At 44.2% G+C, this 17,818-nt stretch overlaps 1 long non-coding RNA gene across 1 annotated transcript; it reads left to right on the forward strand.

Moving 5' to 3' along the window:
- The first annotated feature begins 1,989 nt into the window (after positions 1-1,989).
- LOC120991793 lies at positions 1,990-14,822 on the forward strand. The gene is made up of 3 exons (XR_005776812.1): positions 1,990-2,126; positions 3,009-3,015; positions 14,812-14,822. It is a non-coding gene; the product is annotated as an uncharacterized LOC120991793 (long non-coding RNA).
- The last annotated feature ends 2,996 nt before the right edge of the window (positions 14,823-17,818 follow it).

Consider the following 17,818-nt stretch of genomic DNA (forward strand, 5'->3'; position numbering starts at 1 on the left):
ATGGCCATTTTGTTCATTGCTTCTCTTACCCAAAAAAAGTTATAAAATGTGATCAAAAAGTCACACACACTCCAAAATCAATCAATCAATAAAAACGACAGATTGTACCAAAAAATGAGACCCCACATAGCTCAGTAGATATACTGTATTTTTCGCCCTATAAGACACACTGGCCCATAAGACGCACCTAGGTTTTAGAGGAGAACAATAAGAAAAAAATATTTTCCATTACACCTCAGGTCAGACCAGCAATCAGACCCCCCAATGTCAATCAGACCTCAGCTTACAGCCCCAATCAGACCCCCAATGTCAATCAGACCTCACATCAGACCCCCAATGTCAATCAGACCTTACATCAGACCCCCAATGCCTCAGATCAACCCCCCAACCTTCAGCCATCTATCAGCCCCATATGTCAGCCATCTATCAGCCCCCATATGTCAGCCAGTAGCCCCTATATGTCAGCCATCAGCCCCATATATTCAGCAATCAGCCCCATATATCAGCCCCTATATATCAGCCCCCATATGTCAGCCAGCAGCCCCTATATGTCAGCCATCAGCTACCATATGTCAGCCATCAGCCCCCATATGTCAGCCATCAGCCTCTATTGCAAAAAAAAAAAAAAAAACACTTACCTCTCCTGCTCCTGGACACCACCGATCCTCTTCATCCTGCTGTCGGCTGTGTATCGCGGCGCACAGTGTGAGATCACAGAGCGCCCTCAAGCTGTGCGCAGCCCTGCACAGCCAATAGCCGAGCCGAGGACCAGGAAGCGGTGGGTACAGAGCCTTCACCGCTTCCTGGTCCTCAGGTACTAATGAAACGCTTTCATAAGGGGCTCAGAATATGGTGATGTAAAAAAAAATGAAATTTTTCTCAAAGTTTAAATTTATTTTTACACTATTTAGACATAAAAAAAAAAACTATAGATATGTGGTATCATTGTAATCTTATTGACCCAGAGAATTAAGGGCACAGGTCGATTTTGCTGCAAATGAAACGCAGTGGGAACAAAACCCATAAAACAGTGGAGGAATTGTGTTTTTTTTTCCAATTCCACCCCATTTGAATTTTTTTTTCTTGCTTCCCACTACATTGTATGCCATATTAAATGGTGAAATTAGAAAGTACAACTTGTCCCGCAAAAAAAATAAGCCCTCGTACAGCTGATTTGAACTGAAAAATAAAAAAGTTATGGCTCAAGGAAGATAGGGAAGAAAAATGAAAATGCAAAAACAAAAAAACCTCTGGTATCCTAAGGATTAACATCAAGTTAGTAATCTTCTTGTTAGCTCAGGAGAAAATGTTAATGAGGAAGATGATATCACTCTGGTCAGGGCTCATGCCCACGACCATGTGTCAGCCAGGCCCGTATTGTGGCTCGCAAACAGCGGGTCCGCAAAATACGGGCCCCGTGCGGAATACGGGTGCGGAATATGCCTCTGCACTGCAAAAAAGTAGTGCATGCACTACTTTTTTGCAGTGTGGACCGTCAGATGCAGATTGCAGATCCCATTCAAGTGAATGGATCTGCGATCTGCATGCGCGGCCCCATGGTTGGGGCCCACGTCTGCAGCACGGGCCCGGCCGGCACTCGGTCGTGGGCATGAGCCCTTATACTGATTGCATTGGAAGAGCAGAGGGAGGGGTGCCTTAAATCATTGTTTTCTTCTGTTAACCATGGTTACTTCCAAGGAAATATGTGCAGTCATCATTGCTTTGCATCTAAAAGGCTTCATAGGCAAGGACATTGCTGCTAGTAAGATTGTACCCAATTCAATCATTTATCGGATCATTAAGAACTGCAGGTCGCCCAAGAAAGTCCAGGAAGTGCCAGGCCCTCTCCTAAAGAGGAATGGCAGCTGGTAGGTGTAAGTGCATCTGCACACACGGTGAGCTGAAGGTTTATGGAGGATGGCTTGACAGACTAATAATCTGCAGGAATTATAGGGATAGAGACATGGGCTAAAGTTATTTAAAATTGTTTGAGACATCTGGAAAAATAATTGTCCAGAAAAGAAAAGGTGAGCACTACAATGAGTCCTGTCTCATGCCAACATTAATGCATCCTGAGGCCATTCATGTGTGGTGTAGCTTCTTATCCAAGGGAGTTGGCTCACTCAGTGCCTTGAATAAACACCAAGAACAACTTCTCTCAACAATCCACTGGCAATTTGGTGATGAACATTACTTTTTCCAGCATGATTGAGCTCCATGTCACAAGACAAAAGTGATAACTAAGTGGCTTGGTGAACAAAACACTGAAATTCAGGGTCCAGGAAACTCCACAGATCTCAATCCCTTTGAGAATCTGTGGTCAAACCTCAAAATATGGATGGACAAAAACAGAAATTGTGATAAATTAAAGTAGCGATTAGACAAGAATTGGTTGCCATCAGTCAGGATTTGGCTCAGAAGCTGATATGCAACATGCCAGGGTGAAATAAAGGGTGAACTCTGTAAGTACTGAGTCTTTGGATAATCTTGATGTATTTGTTAATAAAAGTAAAAAAAAAAGTTATGAAATGCTTATAATTGTACTTCAGTATAGCATAGAAATATCTGGAAAAAAAGATCTACAGTATCTATCATCTATGTACTGTATTTATGTTAGTTTTTGTGTGCCTCAGTAAGAACCTGCACGTGTGCGGTGTTTTGCAAGCTCCTACAGCTTCAAAGAAGCGTCAGCAGGGAGTGAAGAAGACGGTGACCACATGTGGCCGGGGGTCCATGCTCCCCTCTGACTTTAGAGTCTAGTAGCAACTGTGACCTCTGAGACCACTATAGCTATGCTTTGGCCTCTAAAGCTGAATAGGTAGGTTTATAAACTCTGCATAGTTACTCATAAGGATTGAGATGAAGAAAGCCTTTCAAAAAGACTTTTACTGTATGACTGAGGTGACCATGCAACTAGATAACTATTTAACAGGCTTGTGCCGCAAAAAAATATACTTTTTTCAAACCAGCACCTGCATATAAATAGTTTTGTAATTTCATATAATTAGAAATTTTGTACAGCCACTGTGCTATGCAATAAAATGTCTCTGTGTGGCTACTTTCACACTAGCGGCAGGACGGATCCGACAGGCTGTTCACCCTGTCACATCCGTCCTGCCACTATTTTGCCGTGCCGCCGGACTTCCGCTCCGTCCTTATTGACTATAATGGGGACGGGGGCGGAGCTCCGGCGCAGCACGGCAGTGGACGGTCAGAGGCCGCCAGACTAAAAAGTTGGACATGCAGTACTTTTAGTCCGGCGGCCTCTCGCCGTGCACTGCCGTGCTGCGCTGGAGCTCCGCCCCCGTCCCCATTATAGTCAATGGGGACGGAGCGGCGGCACAGCGAAATAGCGGCAGGACGGATCCGACAGGGTGAACCTCCTGTCGGATCTGTCCTGCCGCTAGTGTGAAAGTAGCCTATAGCGCCTCTTTCCATTTGTTCTTTTCCTTATTTTTTGTCCACCACACTGAGGTGGTCACACTTGCTCAGTTTAAATCTTCAACTGTCACCAGCCATATCTTCTGTTAGAAACTGTGGCAGTTACAGGGAAAGAGCTGTAGCAGAAAGGACATGCCCCTGAGAAAGTGCACATTCCCTGAGCTGTCTGTTTAAGAGCTGGACTAATACTCCTTATAGTTTTTAAGTGTTCACAATCACAATGTTTCAGTTTTGGGTCAACAATTCTGTTCCAGTGATTTTTTACAATAAATTTAGAGGATCTGTTTCTCTTCACACAGAACCAAATCTATTGCTTATCATAAATGATAAAAATGTTACTGTCTACAGTATCCACTAGAGGGGGCCTACCAGCTAATGAACATGGATTTAGTATTTTGGTCCATGGGAGCTGTATATAGTATATACATATACAGTAAATCCCTATAGTAGCCCCTTATTAAGCTATGGCAGAATTAAAGTAAGCAGAACATTTGGATATCTGCGTAAAAACTGAGCTTCTATAAATATATATATAATCAGTCCAGAATTTGAAATATATTTATATCTGTGACATTGTTACTACATGCAATAATTTTGTGAATATTACTGGAATTTTTACTAGATCAACATAGAAAATGGCATTTAGTAGAGGACGTGGTACTTCTGATGTGACGCAGGAATTAGAGACATAATTTCAATTTATCTCAAACAATAGATTATTAATTGCTAATTCTACGTGTTGGCCGGGATCCAAATGACACAGCTTATCCTCATTTACATTACATTGTAATGTTGTCATTTTTATTATTTCCCTTAGGCTTATTCTGCCCTTATAAGTTAAAACTAATACATTATATGTACGTGCTGTAATGTGCAACAAATTAGAATGAATTTAAAGAGCATCTGTCTGCATGATCTGCAGCCAGCCAGTCGCAGGGGGAACACGTGAGGTGCACGGTGGACCGATGAGGGGCCAAATAGTATAACACACAGTTCATCAGTTTACTCACGGTTAGCAGAAAGCCTCCCTGAGCTGGCAGCACAGTGTTGAGGTGGACAGCACGAAATCCTCTGGGGCACGCTCTGTGGTAGGGAAGCATCAGCCAAGATGGTGGTTGAGGTGCCCTTGATGTTAGGGGTGCTTAGGGTGCTTGTTGCGGCTAAGTCCTTTGATGATTTTTGTCATGACGCCAGTACCGTTAAAGGAGGTCTGTCATCAGCATTTCACTTTTTTAACCCTTCCCATAGCTCCCAAGCATGCTTACATTTAATTAAAACGTTACCTCTGGCATCAATCCTGGACTTATAAAACCATCAAAAACGATCTTTATAACATATGCAAATGAGGGCTCGCAAGTTCCCAGGGGCGGCGTTACCCTCGTAGGTGCCCTGCTAGCTCAGCCTTTTCATTGCTTCCCCCCGCCCCTTCTTACCCTCCGCCCGCCCATCCTTTCCCTCTGACCGCCCATTATTTCCCTCTGACCGCCTATCTACCAACTTGTTATTCCGCCGAGATCCCGCGTCTGTGCACTCATTCCTTTGGCCGGCGCATGTGCACTGCATCACAGTAACTATTGCGCATGCGCCGACTGACGACGCGAAAACGCAACAAAAGAGGCGGTCCATCATTTGCATATGTTATAAAGATCGTTTTTGATGGTTTTATAAGTCCAGGATTGATGCCAGAGGTAACGTTTTTATTAACTGTAAGCATGCTAGGGAGCTAAGGGAAGGGTTAAAAAAGTGAAATGCTGATGACAGACTCCCTTTAATGGTGGTACAACCATAGGTAGGAATAATGAGGTAGACAGTGGTAAGATGCAACTCACAACTTTTACTTTAGTGGTTTTTCAGTTGCAGTAGTACAATTATGCAGTCTTTAGATGATACAGAGACAATTCTGCAAATCCACTGTTTTAAGGCTTGTCAGGTTGTTGGTTGGTTTTGGAGCAGTGGGTTAGGTGTACCTGGTTCCTTTAGATGCCTTGGATCCTATTCCTTGACTTTCCCTACAAGCTGAATATGTGTAGACAGGAAAACTCAACTGTACCTCCGAAGGTTGGTGTGGCTGCCTGAAGCTATAAACCTCCACCATGCAAAGGTGTCTGTGGCCCTCAATAATGGCACTTATCACCAATGAATTCCTAGAAATTGTTTCTTTTCCAGGGAGGCAAACTCTTCTCCTACTGGTCAGGGATGCAAGTCTATAGTCCAGCTACAGAAGGAAAACGCTCTTCTGCGCCTAAACATCTGAGTAAACCCCTTCTAGCGAAGTTGGCTCCACTCACTAATCTGTGTTGCGAAGTCTTCACTCTATCTTTCCTCTCACTAAGTTGATCTAACTACCTCAGATCTGCTTACTTCTGAACTACATCCTAGTTTATCTGGTCTGCCTTGACAAATCTGTCTCACTAGGCCTGACTTGAGTATACATGGGACCTGCACTTCATCCCCGTCTAGTGGTGGGATGTATAAATTGCACCTAATAGGCCTGTTAACAGGGATTTTGCAGTCACACAAATGCAAAATTATACATGACAACCTAATATTCTCAATAATATAAAAAAGTGCTTTTTAAGCAGTGCCCACACACACGTAGTGGGACGCTGCAGATCAACCTTATTAAAACTGGTAGGGTTCATCATGCTGAGTAAAATGCTATATTTCTTTTCTCTCTAGGCTGAATGGCTGCATATATATATACACTGCTCAAAAAAATAAAGGGAACACAAAAATAACACATCCTAGATCTGAGTTAATTAAATATTCTTCTGAAATACTTTGTTCTTCACATAGTTGAATGTGCTGACAACAAAATCACACAAAAATAAAAAAATGGAAATCAAATTTTTCAACCCATGGAGGTCTGGATTTGGAGTCACAATCAAAATTAAAGTGGAAAAACACACTACAGGCTGATCCAACTTTGATGTAATGTCCTTAAAACAAGTCAAAATGAGGCTCAGTAGTGTGTGTGGCCTCCACGTGCCTGTATGACCTCCCTACAACGCCTGTGCATGCTCCTGATGAGGTGGCGGACGGTCTCCTAAGGGATCTCCTCCCAGACCTGGACTAAAGCATCTGCCAACTCCTGGACAGTCTGTGGTGCAACGTGACTTTGGTGGATAGAGTGAGACATGATGTCCCAGATGTGCTCAATTGGATTCAGGTCTGGGGAACGGGCGGGCCAGTCCATAGCATCAATGCCTTCGTCTTGCAGGAACTGCTGACACACTCCAGCCACATGAGGTCTAGCATTGTCTTGCATTAGGAGGAACCAAGGGCCAACCGAACAAGCATATGGTCTCACAAGGGGTCTGAGGATCTCATCTCGGTACCTAATGGCAGTCAGGCTACCTCTGGCGAGCACATGGAGGGCTGTGCGGCCCTCCAAAGAAATGCCACCACACACCATTACTGACCCAATGCCAACCGGTCATGCTGTAGGATGTTGAAGGCAGCAGAACGTTCTCCACGGCGTCTCCAGACTCTGTCACGTCTGTCACATGTGCTCAGTGTGAACCTGCTTTCATCTGTGAAGAGCACAGGGCGGCAGTGGCGAATTTGCCAATCTTGGTGTTTTCTGGCAAATGCCAAACATCCTGCACGGTGTTGGGCTGTAAGCACAACCCCCACCTGTGAACATCGGGCCCTCATATCACCCTCATGGAGTCTGTTTCTGACCGTTTGAGCAGACACATGCACATTTGTGGCCTGCTGGAGGTCATTTTGCAGGGCTCTGGCAGTGCTCCTCCTGTTCCTCCTTGCACAAAGGCGGAGGTAGCGGTCCTGCTGCTGGGTTGTTGCCCTCCTACGGCCTCCTCCACGTCTCCTGATGTACTGGCCTGTCTCCTGGTAGCGCCTCCATGCTCTGGACACTACGCTGACAGACACAGCAAACCTTCTTGCCACAGCTCGCATTGATGTGCCATCCTGGATAAGCTGCACTACCTGAGCCACTTGTGTGGGTTGTAGATTCTGTCTCATGCTACCACTAGAGTGAAAGCACCGGCAGCATTCAAAAGTGACCAAAACATCAGCCAGGAAGCATAGGAACTGAGAAGTGGTCTGTGGTCACCACCTGCAGAACCACTCCTTTATTGGGGGTGTCTTGCTAATTGCCTATAATTTCCACCTGTTGTCTATCCCATTTGCACAACAGCATGTGAAATTGATTGTCACTCAGTGTTGACAGTGGACAGTTTGATTTCACAGAAGTGTGATTGACTTGGAGTTACATTGTGTTGTTTAAGTGTTCCCTTTATTTTTTTTAACAGTGTATATATATATATATATATATATATATTATTTTTTTTTAGTTAAAGGGTAGGCCATAGTGCTAGGAGCACCACTAGCACAATTCCCATGTGCTCTGGTCACTTCTCTCTCACCTTTGACAGCCTGCGCTGTGGCTAACAAAGTTCGCACTTGCGTTTCTGACACAGTGGTATGACTATTGTAATGCAATAGGTATTGGTGGTCCAATGGGATACTGAGTCATTGGTGTCATTGTGTTAGCAAAATCATGCATTCCATTGGAAATACATGATTTTGCTAATGTGCTATGGCAAATACTGTATGTAGCTCCTGGCAAATACTAGTGGCAGTGAAGCATCGGTGCAAGGGAGAGAGGGCTGTAGGATGACAAGAGCATACTCACCTCATGATACTTCCAGTAGCTATGCTCTTCTGCTGTCACTGAAGCTGCCAGCACCTCCACTTCCAGTAAGACTGACTTCAATGATCCCGCTGGACAACTAATAGCTATTGCATTACAGTAGTAATGCTTCTGTGTCACCAAGACAAGTGCCTATTTTGTCAGCCACAGCACGGGCTCTAGACCACACAGCTAGATGAGATGTCTAGCCCTGTCAATCAAAGGGGAAGAGAGAGTGACCAGAGCACAGTGGTATTGTGCTAATGGTGCTCCTGATGCTATGGCCGGCCTCTTGGTGCTTCAACTGGTTGATCTGCATAAACTATAAACATTTATATATCTCTCTGACTGTTCAACCTAGAGAGAAAAGGAATATAGCCTTTTACTCAGCATGATCAACCCTACCAGATAATATACACTGCCCGTTAAAAAAAAAAGTCACCACCTGGATTTAACTAAGCAAATAGTTATGAGCCTCCTTTTGGATAATTACTGCATGGGCGATTATCTTTTAGCTGGCAATAAGTTATTTAACCCCAACTGGAGCAATGAGTTGCTTCTCATTTCTTAAACAACCATGTCGAAAGACACATCTCGTGGTCGTGGAAAATATGTTAGTCTGTTTGAGAAGGGTCAAATCATTGGCATGCATCAAGCAGAGAAAACATCTAAGGAGATTGCAGAAATGGCTAAAATTGGGTTAAGAACTGTTAAGATCACTTAAACGTTTGGTGAAATCAAATCGAAGAAAAACAACAGTAGAACTCAGGGCTATGTTTAACCACTTCAGCCCCCAGTGCTTAAACACCCTGAAAGACCAGGCCACTTTTTACACTTCTGACCTACACTACTTTCACCGTTTATTGCTCGGTCATGCAACTTACCACCCAAATGAATTTTACCTCCTTTTCTTCTCACTAATAGAGCTTTCATTTGGTGGTATTTCATTGCTGCTGACATTTTTACTTTTTTTGTTATTAATCGAAATTTAACGATTTTTTTTGCAAAAAAATGACATTTTTCACTTTCAGTTGTAAAATTTTGCAAAAAAACGAGATCCATATAGAAATTTTGCTCTAAATTTATAGTTCTACATGTCTTTGATAAAAAAAAAATGTTTGGGTAAAAAAAAAATGGTTTGGGTAAAAGTTATAGCGTTTACAAACTATGGTACAAAAATGTGAATTTCCGCTTTTTGAAGCAGCTCTGACTTTCTGAGCACCTGTCATGTTTCCTGAGGTTCTACAATGGCCAGACAGTACAAACACCCCACAAATGACCCCATTTCGGAAAGTACACACCCTAAGGTATTCGCTGATGGGCATAGTGAGTTCATAGAACTTTTTATTTTTTGTCACAAGTTAGCGGAAAATGATGATTTTTTTTTTTTTTTTTTTTTTTTCTTACAAAGTCTCATATTCCACTAACTTGTGACAAAAAATAAAAACTTCTATGAACTCACTATGCCCATAACGAAATACCTTGGGGTCTCTTCTTTCCAAAATGGGGTCACTTGTGGGGTAGTTATACTGCCCTGGCATTCTAGGGGCCCAAATGTGTGGTAAGGAGTTTGAAATCAAATTCTGAAAAAAATGACCTGTCAAATCCGAAAGGTGCTCTTTGGAATATGGGCCCCTTTGCCCACCTAGGCTGCAAAAAAGTGTCACACATCTGGTATCTCCGTACTCAGGAGAAGGTGGGGAATGTGTTTTGGGGTGTCATTTTATATATACCCATGCTGGGTGAGAGAAATATCTTGGCAAAAGACAACTTTTCCCATTTTTTTATACAAAGTTGGCATTTGACCAAGATATTTATCTCACCCAGCATGGGTATATATAAAATGACACCCCAAAACACATTCCCCACCTTCTCCTGAGTACGGAGATACCAGATGTGTGACACTTTTTTGCAGCCTAGGTGGGCAAAGGGGCCCATATTCCAAAGAGCACCTTTCGGATTTGACAGGTCATTTTTTTCAGAATTTGATTTCAAACTCCTTACCACACATTTGGGCCCCTAGAATGACAGGGCAGTATAACTACCCCACAAGTGACCCCATTTTGGAAAGAAGACACCCCAAGGTATTCCGTGAGGGGCATGGCGAGTTCCTAGAATTTTTTATTTTTTGTCACAAGTTAGTGGAAAATTATGATTTTTTTTTTTTTTTTTTTTTTCATACAAAGTCTCATATTCCACTAACTTGTGACAAAAAATAAAAACTTCCATGAACTCACTATGCCCATCAGCGAATACCTTGGGGTCTCTTCTTTCCAAAATGGGGTCACTTGTGGGGTAGTTATACTGCCCTGGCATTCTAGGGGCCCAAATGTGTGGTAAGGAGTTTGAAATCAAATTCAGTAAAAAATGACCTATGAAATCCAAAAGGTGCTCTTTGGAATGTGGGCCCCTTTGCCCACCTAGGCTGCAAAAAAGTGTCACACATCTGGTATCCCCGTACTCAGGAGAAGTTGAGGAATGTGTTTTGGGGTGTCTTTTTACATATACCCATGCTGGGTGAGATAAATATCTTGGTCAAATGCCAACTTTGTATAAAAAAATGGGAAAAGTTGTCTTTTGCCAAGATATTTCTCTCACCCAGCATGGGTATATGTAAAATGACACCCCAAAACACATTCCCCACCTTCTCCTGAGTACGGAGATACCAGATGTGTGACACTTTTTTGCAGCCTAGGTGGGCAAAGGGGCCCATATTCCAAAGAGCACCTTTCGGATTTGACAGGTCATTTTTTTCAGAATTTGATTTCAAACTCCTTACCACACATTTGGGCCCCTAGAATGCCAGGGCAGTATAACTACCCCACAAGTGACCCCATTTTGGAAAGAAGACACCCCAAGGTATTCGCTGATGGGCATAGTGAGTTCATGGAAATTTTTATTTTTTGTCACAAGTTAGTGGAATATGAGACTTTGTATGAAAAAAAAATAAATAAAAAAATCATCATTTTCCACTAACTTGTGACAAAAAATAAAAAATTCTAGGAACTTTCCATGCCCCTCACGGAATACCTTGGGGTGTCTTCTTTCCAAAATGGGGTCACTTGTGGGGTAGTTATACTGCCCTGGCATTCTAGGGGCCCAAATGTGTGGTAAGGAGTTTGAAATCAAATTCTGAAAAAAATGACCTGTCAAATCCGAAAGGTGCTCTTTGGAATATGGGCCCCTTTGCCCACCTAGGCTGCAAAAAAGTGTCACACATCTGGTATCTCCGTACTCAGGAGAAGGTGGGGAATGTGTTTTGGGGTGTCATTTTACATATACCCATGCTGGGTGAGAGAAATATCTTGGCAAAAGACAACTTTTCCCATTTTTTTATACAAAGTTGGCATTTGACCAAGATATTTATCTCACCCAGCATGGGTATATGTAAAAAGACACCCCAAAACACATTCCTCAACTTCTCCTGAGTACGGGGATACCAGATGTGTGACACTTTTTTGCAGCCTAGGTGGGCAAAGGGGCCCACATTCCAAAGAGCACCTTTTGGATTTCATAGGTCATTTTTTACTGAATTTGATTTCAAACTCCTTACCACACATTTGGGCCCCTAGAATGCCAGGGCAGTATAACTACCCCACAAGTGACCCCATTTTGGAAAGAAGAGACCCCAAGGTATTCGCTGATAGGCATAGTGAGTTCATGGAAATTTTTATTTTTTGTCACAAGTTAGTGGAATATGAGACTTTGTATGAAAAAAAAAAAAAAAAAAAAAATCATCATTTTCCACTAACTTGTGACAAAAAATAAAAAATTCTAGGAACTTGCCATGCCCCTCACGGAATACCTTGGGGTGTCTTCTTTCCAAAATGGGGTCACTTGTGGGGTAGTTATACTGCCCTGGCATTTTCCAGGGGCCCTAATGTCTGGTAAGTAGGTAAATGACCTGTGAAATCCGAAAGGTGCTCTTTGGAATGTGGGCCCCTTTGCCCACCTAGGCTGCAAAAAAGTGTCACACATCTGGTATCTCCGTACTCAGGAGAAGGTGGGGAATGTGTTTTGGGGTGTCTTTTTACATATACCCATGCTGGGTGAGAGAAATATCTTGGCAAAAGACAACTTTTCCCATTTTTTTTATACAAAGTTGGCATTTGACCAAGATATTTATCTCACCCAGCATGGGTATATGTAAAATGACACCCCAAAACATATTCCCCAACTTCTGCTGAATACGGAGATACCACATGTGTGACACTTTTTTGCAGCCTAGGTGGGCAAAGGTGCCCAAATTCCTTTTAGGAGGGCATTTTTAGACATTTGGATACCAGACTTCTTCTCACGCTTTGGGGCCCCTAAAATGCCAGGGCAGTATAAATACCCCACATGTGACCCCATTTTGGAAAGAAGACACCCCAAGGTATTCAATGAGGGGCATGGCGAGTTCATTGAAAAAAAAAAAATTTGGCACAAGTTAGCGGAAATTGATTTTTTTGATTTTGTTCTCACAAAGTCTCCCTTTCCGCTAACTTGGGACAAAAATTTCAATCTTTCATGGACTCAATATGCCCCTCAGCGAATACCTTGGGGTGTCTTCTTTCCAAAATGGTGTTATTTGTGGGGTGTTTGTACTGCCCTGGCATTTGAGGGTCTCCGCAATCATTACATGTATGCCCAGCATTAGGAGTTTCTGCTATTCTCCTTATATTGAGCATACGGGTAATGAGATTTTTTTTTTCCGTTCAGCCTCTGGGCTGAAAGAAAAAAATGAACGGCACAGATTTCTTCATTCGCATCGATCAATGTGGATGAAAAAATCTCTGCCAAAAAAAGAAAAAGGAGGGGAAAGGCGTCTGCCAGGACATAGGAGCTCCGCCCAACATCCATACCCACTTCAGCTCGTATGCCCTGGCAAACCAGATTTCTCCATTCACATCAATCGATGTGGATGAATAAATCATTGCCGGGATTTTTTTTTTTATATATACAAAGTGTTTGCCAAAGTATATGAACACCGCCACCTCCTCAGCTCATATGCCTCGGCAAACGTATCTTTTACTGCAGAGGAGAAATCTCGTCTTGCAGCGCCGCATACACCGACTTGCGTGTAATCTGACAGCAGCGCAATGCTTCTGTCCGAATGCACATCAGTGCTGCAGCTAGTCGATCGGTTGGTCCACCTGAAAGGTAAAAAAAACAAAACAAAAAAGAAAAAACCAGGCCGCAAAGCAATAACTTTATTAACTGTTGAACAGAACATAGAAACTTTTTTTAAACTTTTTTAACTGAACATTTAACTTTTTTACTTACCGGTATTTTTTTTTTTGTTTAGTTTTTTTTACCTTTTATAGAACAAACCTCTCCTTCCCCATGGGACAATGTGCAAAGCGCAAATCGCCCAAAGATGTGGCGAAGTACATTATGCACTTTATCCCAGGTGAAAGGAGAGGTTTGCAGCAGCTGTGAGTGAATGGGCCCTAATAGCCCTGTGTGCCTGTCCTGGTGAGATGTGATCCCTATGCTAAGTGTACCTGTGTGTGGTACTTCCGGAAACACTCTCCATAGCATAGGGCAGGGTGGTCAGCACAGTCAGGACAGAAATAGCGGGTGTCACGCCTTATTCCACTCCTGCTACAGACACGACATCTTTTTCGGGGTGACGGTTGGGTTGAGGTACCAGGAACGACACTGGGGAAATGTCGCTCGTGTAGACGGCTAACTACACTGGTGGATGGGGCCACGGAACCTCCTGGGTAAAGGAGGTTCTCGATGATCTCTTCCTGGAATTTGAGGAAGGATCCTGTTCTCCCAGCCTTACTGTAGAGAACAAAACTATTGTAGAGCGCCAATTGAATTAAATATACAGACACCTTCTTATACCAGCGTCTGGTTCTGCGGGAAACTAAATACGGAGACAACATCTGGTCATTGAAGTCCACCCCTCCCATGAGCGCATTATAGTCGTGGACACAGAGGGGCTTTTCAATGACACGGGTTGCTCGCTCAATTTGGATTGTCGTGTCTGCGTGAATGGAGGAGAGCATGTAAACGTCACGCTTGTCTCTCCATTTCACCGCGAGCAGTTCTTCGTTACACAAGGCAGCCCTCTGCCCCCTTGCAAGACGGGTGGTTACAAGCCGTTGGGGGAAGCCCACGCGACTAGTTCGCATGGTGCCACAGGCGCAAATCCGTTCTAGAAACAAATGCCTAAAGAGGGCCACACTTGTGTAGAAATTGTCCACATAAAGATGGTACCCCTTGCCGAATAAGGGTGACACCAAGTCCCAGACTGTCTTCCCACTGCTCCCCAGGTAGTCAGGGCAACCGACCGGCTCCAGGGTCTGATCTTTTCCCTCATAGATCCGAAATTTGTGGGTATAGCCTGTGGCCCTTGCACAGAGCTTATACAATTTGACCCCATACCGGGCACGCTTGCTTGGGATGTATTGTTTGAAGCCAAGGCGCCCGGTAAAATGTATTAGGGACTCGTCTACGCAGATGTTTTGCTCAGGGGTATACAAATCTGCAAATTTCAGGTTGAAATGGTCTATGAGGGGCCGAATTTTGTGGAGCCGGTCAAAAGCAGGGTGGCCTCTGGGACGGGAGGTGGTATTGTCGCTAAAATGCAGAAAACGTAGGATGGTCTCAAATCGTGTCCTGGACATAGCAGCAGAGAACATGGGCATGTGATGAATTGGGTGCGTTGACCAATATGACCGCAATTCATGCTTTTTTGTCAGGCCCATGTTGAGGAGAAGGCCCAAAAAAATTTTAAGCTCGGAAACTTGGACTGGTTTCCACCGGAAAGGCTGGGCATAATAGCTTCCCGGGTTAGCGGTTATAAATTGTGTGGCATACTGGTTGGTCTCTGCCACGACTAAGTCCAAGAGCTCCGCAGTCAAGAACAGCTCAAAAAATCCCAGGGCCGAACCGATTTGAGCCGTCTCAACCCGAACTCCAGACTGGGCGGTGAAAGGGGGAACTACTGGTGCGGCTGAAGTTGGTGACTGCCAATCAGGATTTGCCAGCACCTCAGGGACTCTAGGGGCTCTACGGGCCCGTCTTTGCGGTGGCTGCGACGGGGTAACTATTGCACGTGCCACCGTACCAGCTTCAACTGCCCTTCTGGTGCTCGCTACTTCACCAGGTTGTACGGCAGTGCTGGTACTAGGTCCAGGAAGGGCTGCGCTGCTGGTGTATGCCTCACCACGTGATCCGGCAGCGACAGCCCCACTCTGCTGCTCTTGAAGCGGATCCTGCGTAACCTGTGGTCTAGCGACATGGGGCCGGGTACGCCTGGTGCTGCCAGGGACCTCCACCTCCTCGTCCGAACTTTGGGTCAGAGAGCCACTGCTTTCCACAGGTTCATATTCTGACCCGCTAGATTCGTCAGATGAGGGTTCCCACTCCTCATCCGACTGGGTCAGAATCCTGTAGGCCTCTTCAGAAGAATACCCCCTGTTTGACATTTTGGACTACTAAATTTAGGGGTATTCCCTGAGACTACCCAAGAAAAAAAGCAAACCTGTCTTACAAAGGGGAGGCTAGCGAAGTACCGGAGGCTGCTGCGGTTGATAAAAAATATCAAAACTGATTTTTTTATCGCCGCAGTGCGTGTAAAATGAATGTGCAGTGATCAAAAAATAATAATTTTTTGTCACTGCGGTGGGGCGGGCGTGGGTGAACGCACGTGTGGGCGACCGATCAGGCCTGATCGGGCAAACACTGCGTTTTGGGTGGAGGGCGAGCTAAGGTGACACTAATACTATTATAGATCTGACCGTGATCAGTTTTGATCACTTACAGATACTATAAAAGTACAAATGCTGATTAGCGATACGCTAAACAGCGAATAAAAGTGACTGCGGTGCGGTGGGGTGGGCGCTAACTGACGCTAACTACCTAACCAAGGGGCCTAAACTATCCCTAAAACCTAACAGCCAATACCAGTGAAAAAAAAAAAGTGACAGTTTACACTGATCACTTTTTTTCCTTTCACTAGTGATTGACAGGGGCGATCAAAGGGGTGATCAAAGGGTTAATTGGGGTGCAGGTGGGTGATCTGGGGCTAAGGTGTAGTGTTGGTGCTACTCACAGTTCAGTCTGCTCCTGTGCTGGATCCAACCGACGAAAAGGACCAGCAGAGGAGCAGACAAGCCATATAACAGATCATATTTACTAATATGATCTGTTATATGACTTTGGATTGGATTTTTTGAAAATCGCCAGCCTGCCAGCCAATGATCGTTGCTGGCAGGCTGGTGACGAACTTGTTCTTTGAATTTTGCCGGCCCGCGATGCGCATGCGCGGGCCGGCTTGGAGCGAAATCTCGCGTCTCGCGAGATGACGCGTATATGCGTGACTCTGCGCAGCGCTGCCACCTCCGGAACGCAATCCTGCGTTAGGCGGTCCGGAGGTGGTTAATAGTGAAAGTAAGAGCATTTCCACACGCACAATGTGAAGGGAACTCAAGAGATTGGGACTCAACAGCTTTGTCGAAGTAAGAAAACCAGTAATCAGTGAGGAAAACCAGAAAAAATAGGCTTCAATTTGCTAGGGAGCATAATGATTGGACTCTGGAGCAATGGAAAAAGGTCATGTGGTCTGATGAGTCAAGATTTACCCTGTTCCAGAGTGATGGGCGCATCAGGGTAAGAAGAGAGGCAGATGAAATGATGCACCCATCATGCCTAGTGCCTACTGTACAAGCCTGTGGGGCAGTGCTATGATTTGGGGTTGCTGCAGTTGGTCAGGTCTAGGTTCAGCAACAGTATGTGCTCCAAGAATGAGGTCAGCTGACTACCTGAACATACTGAATGACCAGGTTATGCCATCAATGGATTTTTTCATCCTTGATGGCACGGGCATATTCCAAGATAACAATGCCAGGATTCATCGGGCTCAAATTGTGAAAGAGTGGTTCAGGGAGCATGAGACATCATTTTCACACATGGATTGGCCACCACAGAGTCCAGACCTTAACCCCATTGAGAATCTTTGGGATGTGCTGGAGAAGGCTTTGGCAGCAGTCAGACTCTACCATCATCAATGCAAGATCTTGGTAAAAAAATAAATGCAACACTGGATGGAAATAAATCTTGTGACATTGCAGAAGCTTATCGAAACAATGCCACAGCGAATGCGTGCTGTAATCAAAGCTAAAGGCTTTTTTTTGGTGGCAACTTTTTTTTTGGACAGGCAGTGTACAATACCTGATTTAATAGGTTTCATCATGCTGACAGATACTCTTTCATTTTGACAAGTGTCTGTTAAGCTGGTACTGGAGTTAAATGCACATTTCAGTGATATGATCAGTGATTTCAATCAGTGATTGTGAGCCAAAACCAGGTGTGGGACAAAAACACAGAACAGGTGTTAATTATTCCATTGTGGAATAATCCTTGGTACTGTATTGCGGCAACTAGGTGTTATGTGAACTGCATGGTTTATTGTAAGAAAAGTTCTGTAGTTGTGGAGGAAACTCCCAGTGAAAATGTGGCTGTTAAGTGGTAAATGCCAAATACACAATACTGAAAGTTAGAGTATAAGTTACTCGAGGTGTACCCACACTATAGATTAGATGCTGCAGCTGGTGAGGCAGAGAGCATCTCACCAGCATGATAGCTAGCTAGGAAATAGAAGTGGGTGATGCTCACAACCTGGCACACCACCTCAAGGCCTAGATAGAATCAAGTAGCTGAGCACTGCAATGGAGAAGATAGCCTAGAGCAGGGGTACCAAGCTTGTACTTCCTGTTGGAGCAG

Source organism: Bufo bufo, chromosome 2 (assembly GCF_905171765.1).
Source record: "Bufo bufo chromosome 2, aBufBuf1.1, whole genome shotgun sequence".
In the NCBI taxonomy this organism is placed as follows: Eukaryota; Metazoa; Chordata; class Amphibia; order Anura; family Bufonidae; genus Bufo; species Bufo bufo.